This window comes from Sciurus vulgaris (assembly GCF_902686455.1).
Source record: "Sciurus vulgaris genome assembly, chromosome: 1".
NCBI lineage: Eukaryota > Metazoa > Chordata > Mammalia > Rodentia > Sciuridae > Sciurus > Sciurus vulgaris.
In genome coordinates, this window is record NC_136461.1 from 183918421 (window position 1) to 183927417 (window position 8997).

The 8997-nt window shown below is 33.2% G+C and overlaps 1 pseudogene across 1 annotated transcript; it reads left to right on the plus strand.

Moving 5' to 3' along the window:
* Window positions 1-1488: 1488 nt before the first annotated feature.
* Window positions 1489-2389, plus strand: LOC306656871 (small ribosomal subunit protein uS5-like; annotated as a pseudogene). Its single transcript has one exon. The product of its transcript is annotated as a small ribosomal subunit protein uS5-like (transcript).
* The last annotated feature ends 6608 nt before the right edge of the window (window positions 2390-8997 follow it).

The window sequence follows — 8997 nt, forward strand, 5'->3', positions numbered from 1 at the left end:
TGTTTTGAAAGAGCACAGAGGGTGGACTTTAATACATTTTTTCCAAGTAGTCTCAAATTAAAAGACCAGGCTACATTTGCCTGATTTATGCCTTTGCTCCTGTTCTCTAAGTGCTATTTAGAGCTGTTTTAAAGGTAGAAGAAATATATTTTTCATTTGACTATGTCTTTACCTGAAGCTTTTGTCTATCAGATAAGAGGGTACAATACATGATTTTTAAGGTATTTTGACCCTCCAGTATCCTGAGTCCAAAAATCTCAACTTTTCTACCTACCATTTTATATTACTCTATTAACCAATCTATGAACAAAAAATGAAAGAGAAAATGACATTCATCATTATTATAGAAATCTCCAGGTAAGCATTTCGCTCACAATAAACTCTCTTACAAAGTTAATCAGCAAGCAGCAAATCTGCCTCATTTATATTTCTTTTAGTTTTGTTAAGGTTATCCATACTCTGAATTAGGTGCAACTCACTAATCAAATGTCTCAGGAGGAGGGGTAATAAGAAAAGGAGAAACCAAGGCATCTGTCAGTATGTAATCATAACATCATGAACTGTTCTTTTTTCTACTGAATCAATTATTACTATTCCATAGACTAACATCATGGGGTTTGCAACTGGAACCTCATAAATGATGGCAACATAGTGAATCAAATATTTATTTATTTTTATTTTTATCTATAAACCGAGGGGGAAAATGTATAGTGTGAGAATGAACAGCCTATGTTAATCATCCAAACTCAGTGGAATAAAAAATATTTTCCTGCAACACATTTCGCAGTTATAGATTTCCTGTGATCAAGACCTGAAAAAATCTTAACTGTAGAAGATTATAGTGCAGAAGGAAATATATATAAATCTGTGTTTATGGGGGGGGGGGATTTAAGGATCCAAACATACAGTTAGTAATAATGTAGTTCCTTTCAGAAGTTGCCTCAATTAGAGTTAACTAGGTTAGTTCTAGCCTTTTCTCAAACAAAACAAGACCAACAACGACAAAAAAACACTATCTAACCTGTGTTTTATCTAAAGGAGAAAAGGAAGGGATACTAGGATATAACATGGCCTCCAAAATTTCTTCTTTGCATCAGTTGGCTTGAAACATTTCCTTCCTCAAGATCTTACCAATATTTTTACACATAACATAGGCAAAAAGATTAATGGTCTAGTCTTCACTAAAGATAGTAATAGTCCCCTCTACCTATCCAGTGTCAACAGTTTAATAAGTAAATATTAATAAATTATTCTTGACCACTGACTGAATTTTAGATTTATCTAGATTTAAAAATAAAAACTCATTTCATTCATGTAACTAAACTTAATTAGTAGCTCTCAGAGTGGGCTTGATATTCTAATGCCATGCTTAATTTTAGAACTGTTAAACTAGAGTCAAGATGCAAAATATTCTAATGTAGTTTATTTTATCACTAGTATTTTAATGGATAAAGAAATAGTTAAGTTTCTTCTCTGGGAAAACACCAAATGGCAGATGATGCTGGTGCAGCGGAAGGCCCTGGAGGGCCCCAGGGCCCCAGAATAGATGGCCCCGGAGGCTTCTGCGGAGGCTTTGGCAGCGGTCTCCGAGGCCTGGCTGGGGCAGAGGCCGGGGTCAGGGCCAGGGCTGCGGCACTCGTGGAGGCAAGGCGAAGACAAGGAGTGGATCACGGTCACCAAGCTGGGCCGCCTGGTCAAGGACATGAAGGTCAAGTCCTTGGAGGAGATCTACCTCTTCTCTTTGCCTATCAAGGAGTCTGAGATCATCAACTTTTTCCTGGGGGCTTCACTCAAGGATGAGGTTTTGAAGATCATGCCTGTACAGAAGCAGACTCGTGCTGGCCAGCGACCAGGTTTGAGGCATTTGTAGCTGTCCGGGAGTACAATGGTCATGTTGGACTGGGAGTAAAGTGCTCCAAGGAGGTAGCCACTGCTGTCTGAGGGGCCATCATCCTGGCCAAGCTTTCCATTGTTCCTTTGAGGAGAGGCTACTGGGGGAACAAGATTGGCAAGCCTCACACAGTCCCTTGCAAGGTGACTGGACGTTGTGGTTCTGTGCTGGTGCAGCTCATCCCTGCCCACAGAGGTACTGGCATTGTCTCAGCCCCTGTGCCCAAGAAGCTGTGCTGATGGCTGGTATTGATGACTGCTATACTTCTGCCAGGGGCTGCACTGCCACCTTGGGCAACTTCGCTGAGGCCACCTTTGATGCCATCTCCAAGACATATAACTATTTGACTCCCGATCTCTGGAAAGAAACTGTGTTCACCAAGTCTCCCTATCAGGAATTCACTGAGCATCTTGTGAAAACCAACACCAGAGTCTCTTTACAGAGGACCCAGGCTCCTGCTGTGGTTACAACATAAGAGTTTTTATACAAATAAATAAAGTGAATGAAACCTGTTTAAAAAAAAAAAGAAAAAAAAAGTTAAGTAGTTTGTACCATGGTTTAATCTTGAAGCCACTTTAGGTCTTAAAGTATAAACTTGTAAAATATGTATGTTTCCTCAGTTCTAACCTAAGAAGGTAATATCTGTAATTAATTTATTAAAATGTGGTGGAACAAACTTATTATTTGATTGCTGAATTGAGACTACGACACACAGAATGGAAAAATTCAAAAGTAGGTAAAAAGCTGGGCATGGTTGTGTACACCTGTAATCCCAGTGGCTAGGGAGTCTGAGGCAGGAGGATCAAGAGCTCAAAGCCAGCCTTGGCAAAAATGAAGTGCTAAGCAACTCTGTGAGACCCTGTCTCTAAATGAAAAACAAAATAGGGCTGGGGATGTGGCTCAGTGGTTGAGTACCACTGAGTTCAATCCCCAGTATGAAAAAAAAAGGTGGGTAAAAATGTAAAATGTGATATTTTTATCAATTACTTCTTAAGAACCAAGTAGTTTGGCCACTGTATTCTTAGTTTGGTCTTTCTCTTCCCTTATTTCTTGAAATTCATCTGATGCAATATTTTTACAACGAATATGAAAATTAGCCACCTTATTCTCCTTTTGAGGATAAACCATAGCACAGAGTGTTTAAACAAAGGCATTACACTATTCATAAAATTTCAAACATCCCCCTTTTTAATTATGTGTGTGACTACTGTTTTTTTTTTTTTTTTTCCCAATACAGGTAAGTATTATTGAGATAACTACTGATAGAGTTTCTCTAGCTTTTGGAGAACACTCAGTTTAGTGTGAAGCTCTGCTTTCTTAGATCCTTCCCTAAATTACCCAATCAAAGCCTTAATCCTTAACAGATTTCTTTTAATACAGGCTGAACATCCCTAAACCAAATATCCACAAATCGGAAATGATCCAAAACCCAAAACTTTTTGAACACCCATATGATGGAACAAGTGGAAAATTTCACACTTGATCTCATATAACTGATGGCATTCAAAACACAGGCTCATTTAAAATATTGTAAAGATATTGCATAAAATCACCTTTTGTTCATGTGGTTAATGTTTATGTGACACATTCAGAGTTTTATATTTAGACTTAAGAGTTTTGTATTTAGTTCTATCATCTAGAAAGGTCATATGCAAATACTCCAAAATCAGAAAAAAAAGTCAAAATCTGAAACACTTTTGATTTCAAGTATTTTGAATTAAGGAATATTCAACCCGTACTTGCTTTGTAAGATGCCTCATGGTACCTCATGGGTTCTCTCTCATTACAATAAGTAATAAATCTGCTTTGCTCAAAAACAGGCTTGTCCCAGTTAAAGGATATTGACAAATTTTGCCAGAAGTGAATGGCTGACTGCAGGCTGGCCTCAGCAGGTAAATCGTACCACTGGTTCAATTCGTTTTTCATATTGCACACTCAGAAACCACCAAGGTTTTCACTGAAATAAAGCACCTTGCTTTGATTGTGTTCCAAACCAACTTGTAATAATTCACAAAATCTGATACTAGGATGATATATGATACTGCCAAGATTACTGGAAACTCTGGTTCTCCACTGTTGTACTTTTCACCACTCAAAACTATTAGGAAAACCAAATCACCACATTTTGTATACAGGGGTTTTGATAAAGTAAAACTCATAGCCAGTGAGATAGGTTATTAATGAATTATATTTTTAAAGCGTTGAGGAAAAAAATTTCTGAGAAGGGATATTAAATCATTTGCATAGAAGACATTCTTTCTGGAACATTGCTTCAAAGTGAACTGCTACTCTTTCTTGCCAAAGGTAATTTTCTCTATCCACGTTTGCTTTACTTCCTGATTGATAATTTTTTCTTTAGGTTGTTAATACATTAAGTTAGGTTAATTCAAATATATCTTGCTTAGAGCTATTCTACTTCAGGAAGATTTATTTCTATCTTCTGAAAATCATGTTTTGATTCATGGGTTAACTCTCAGAGGCAATGTTATTATTTTTTTTTTTTTTTGAAGACACCTACTTTTTGCCATCTACCCTCTTTGATCCCTTTAGTTAGAAAGGATTTCATGTATGCCATAATATACTGCAGCTTAGTTCTTTGATGGTCTTTCATTAACCTAGTGTTTCCTATAATTTTCCTCTTATAGTGTCTGTGTCACAAGGATGTCCAATCCTAAAGCACGCAAGTGATTCTTTTGGTATTTTCAGTTAGGATTTATATAACAATATGAGCACACAAAAACATGGCACTTTCCTTATTTATATTTGAGTCAGTGAAATTATAATACCTATCATTGTTTCTTTCTTGGCCACCTTAAGTGTGTGTGTGTGTGTGTGTTCTTTTTAGTGGCATGCTCTTTTGCACTGGAACAGTTTTATACTCTATATAATGTTTGAGTCAGAACAATCTGTGTTTGTCTTAGTTTATAAATTCCATTGGTACACTAGACTAAATAAATGTTAACTTGACATATATCTACAATTTTCCCCTATTAATACTTCCTAGGGAAAAATAGTCTATGACCTTAGCTGAATAATTATCCTTTCACCTTTGCAGTGATCTTCAGAAGGATGTTGCCTGCTCTTCAGTATCAAGTGTTCAGAAATATTCAAACCTATCCTAATAAACAGGTAATCAAATAAATATATGCTGTGAGGTTGATTTACTTTGCAGTTACTGAGATCTGTCTGATTGCTACTCTTTAGGAGTATTTTCTGAGGTGAATTTAATTTTGGTGTGGGAAATGTTAAATCAAATGTCAGCTATGCAACCAGAAAAATAACTTGTTCACTTTATTGGGGGCTCTATTTTTAAAAGTATGCATTCTAGAGTTTGTAGATTATAAAAATTATAGATGGAGTAGAAACAAGTTTTTGAACCATCAATGTGATGAACTTCTGACAGATATGCGGTACACAACTTGGACTTTTATGGTCCAGAATTTCATTTTCTACATGGGATCTCTCCAATTCTTCTGCATGGAAACTGTAAGATGTGCTTTTCTAAATGGGGAGAACATAATCAAACAGAGTCAACTAGAATTTTCACTCAACATTTTTTGACTTTTTTTAAAAAAAGAAGGGAATGTTTCTCATGTTGGATGTTTGCAGTATATAGGCAATCATATTCCCTGCTTTGTGAACCAGAGGAATAAAAGGGAATCTGGATAAGATAGAAACTCACGAAAGGGCATAAAGACAGGAACTGAAAACTCAGATGACCTCAATGGATCAATGCCGTGGTTGTTCTCATGTTCTTCTTCCTCGAGGCCTAAACGAACTTTCCCTTGAATTCTTAGATAGAACATATTACCTTATAATAATAATTTTAAAACTTCTTTTCACACATCATTCTCATTAGCTCTCTATCACCTGCAAGAAATATTTTAAATACTATAGAGAAAATTATAAGTTGAACACTTTTTGAATCGAAATTCTGGTAACTTTATTGTCTTTGAAGCATATATCTTATTACAAAAAAACACATTAACAATTTTTAGGGGATAAAATTTTTTTCTAGAAAATAAAGACATACTACAAAAGTTAATAATAACCTTACAAAGAAAATAATTATGTGCACTCATATTCAAAATTATCTCCGTAATCACTTTGATGTAACAAATAAGAACTGATCCAAACGGGCTATATATTTACAGCATTGATAGGATGTGTGTAGTAACTTCATGTAACAATAGTGTATAAGATATTGTCACACATTCCATCATATTTAATTCTCCCCCAAACTTGGAATAGTACTTTTCCATTTTATACTTAAAATAAATAAAATTAATATGAGGCAAAAACTGGATTTTGTCAGATGAATCAGTGTTAAATCATTGATTTTTCATAAATGCAATAATTTTATGCATTTATGAAAGACTGGTGGATCTTAATGTACAACAGAGCAATAAAAAATGAGAATAAAAAGGAAAGGGGTTGCCGAAGTTGTGGCTCAGTGGTAGAGTGCTCTCCTAGCACGGGTGAGGAACTGGGTTTGATCCTCAGCACCACATAAATATAAAATAAAGGTATTGTGTCCACCCAATAGTAGAACTAATTGGTCATTATTACCATATATATATATATATATATAATAGACTTAACATATATATATATATATATATATATAATTACATGACCAGTGTGATTCTACATCATGTACAACCAGAAGAATGAGAAGTTATACTCCATTTACATATGGCGTGTCAAAATGCATTCTACAGTCATGTATAACTAATTAGAATAGATTAAAAAAACAAAAAAGGAAAGCAAGTAACATAAACAAACAAATAATAATAACATTTATTAACTATCATTTGCTCAACATGAATCATATACACAGGATACAACTAAATGATTTTTATTAATAACTCATCTAATCATTAAAATCCATATTACAGTTTTTATAATATTTTATGTATGTAGAAACTAATATTTAGAGATATTAAGTTCTTAAACAATTATCTACTATAAAATAAAGAATCTGAAATGTAGGTTATATTTCTAATTCACTAACCTGATAAATAAGCCAAAATTATATTTTAAGAAAACAAAACAAAATGTACCCATGCATATAATGTGAGGGATAATGTCTTAGAAGTCATAGGAACAGATGCAAATACATAAACTATTTAAACATATTTGTTTAATATTAGTAGTCTAATTAGTACCTTAATTGCATGATTTTAATTAATTCTTGTAACTCTCCTATGCTGTCCTATAATAAGTGATGTTGAAGCACCACTTTGGAGATGAAGAAATTGTGTATTAAGAGAGGCTAAATAACTTGCTCAAGATGACACATTACATATTAGAGGAGTTTATATTTCAACTCAGGCTTTCAGAATTTGAAAATTCCCTGATGTGTATAGTCAAGACACTGAATACCATTCTATTAGATTGCAACTTAAGATTTACTCTAATGACTTTCTGAAATAATGATTAAGATTAAATGGAAAGTCATGTACAAGACTTAATGAAATAGCTATAATTTCCAGTAATTTTCCTTTATGAATTAATACAATATTAATTGAGTACCAACTATGTTTCAGACAGTAAATTTAGCATTGGTATTATAAATGATAAAAGGAGATAAGGTTTCTTCCCACATGGAACTGATAATCTTCTCAGGGAATAATGGGTAATAAACAAGCAACCACAAAATAAAGTGATTGCATATGATGATTAATAACAATCAAGGAAGAAAATTGGGTTAGGCAAGAGTTGTTAAAGTTTTGGAATAAGAACAGGTGGAAGAAGTGGGAATAATGTATATATAGACCTTGAAAAATAGTTGTTGACATGAATTGTGAAGGTTATGGGAATATCATGGATTTTCTAGTTGTTCTCATATATTCCTGTATTAAATAATGGAAAATCAGCATGATAATGCTGGTATTTTATGACTTTATTTCATTTGCTATCCAATAGTAATTGCTATTGTTCTTTCCATTTTAAATAAAAGGTAGAATAGACTTAACATATGATGTAACTAAGAATGGATAAGACTGCTAAGTAAAAATCATAGCCTTTTAAGAAATTGTTCTGAACATGCAAATACAAAAACAGAACTTCAGTTGTTTTGTCAGCAATTTGTGAAATGTAAATATTATATAGAATGAAATTTGCATATTAATCTTGTAAGTCAAACTATATTATTTTGAAATATTGTTTTTCTTCAGAAATTGAATAAATATAAAATATCAGTGAACACATATCTGTAGTTTTGGATTACCCATGAATTACTCATTAAAAAAAATAAATGTTCATATATTTTTATGCTTTTTAAATACAAAAAGTATTTATTTAATAATATAATATTATTTTTCAAAAATTGACAGAAACTGGTAATCTTTGTTTTCAATAAAGACCATGGGCCATATCATTAACATTGCCTTAATATCGTCCAATAGTCAAATGGTATATATTTTTTTAAAATGAAATTATAAGTGTAAATTTTAACAAAAAGGGAAGTTTATAAACAAAATTAATATGTTTTAAATATTCTGAAAGCAATTTGCTGGTTTGCTTTATAAAACTTCATCACAATTGGAAACCAGTAGATTGCAGCAAAAAATAAACTGAATATACACAGAGCTATTAAACACTGTGAAAAGTTGTTTACTACAATTTTATTTAGTGCAGTGCCTCCCTAATTATGAGATATTAACATTCACAGCACTCAATATCTTTCAGCATCATTTTTGAATGAGATAGGACACTAATTAAAGATTATTAAGAAACAAAATGATAGTGTTCTCAGTGAATTAAGACTTTCAAGTTATATTTATTTATGGGTCCATTATTCGTTTACTTGAGGCATGATTTTTCCCCAAATGGCATATTAGTAGAAAAGAGTTAAATATATGAAGAGATGAACTTCGATTCATTGTATTTAAAGAAAAGAGGCATGGACTCTTTATCCCATTAATTCTAAAAAAAAAAAAAAAAAAAAAAAATGTATGTCTTTAAGTGGGTATGCATGATACAATTGCAATTGCCAAGCATTAGGTCAAGGCTCACCATTCACTTGTTGCTTGTGGGATAATTGTGGAGATGAAAACAGAGCACTATTTTAAGAAATGCTGCGTTGTCAACACTGCTGATGA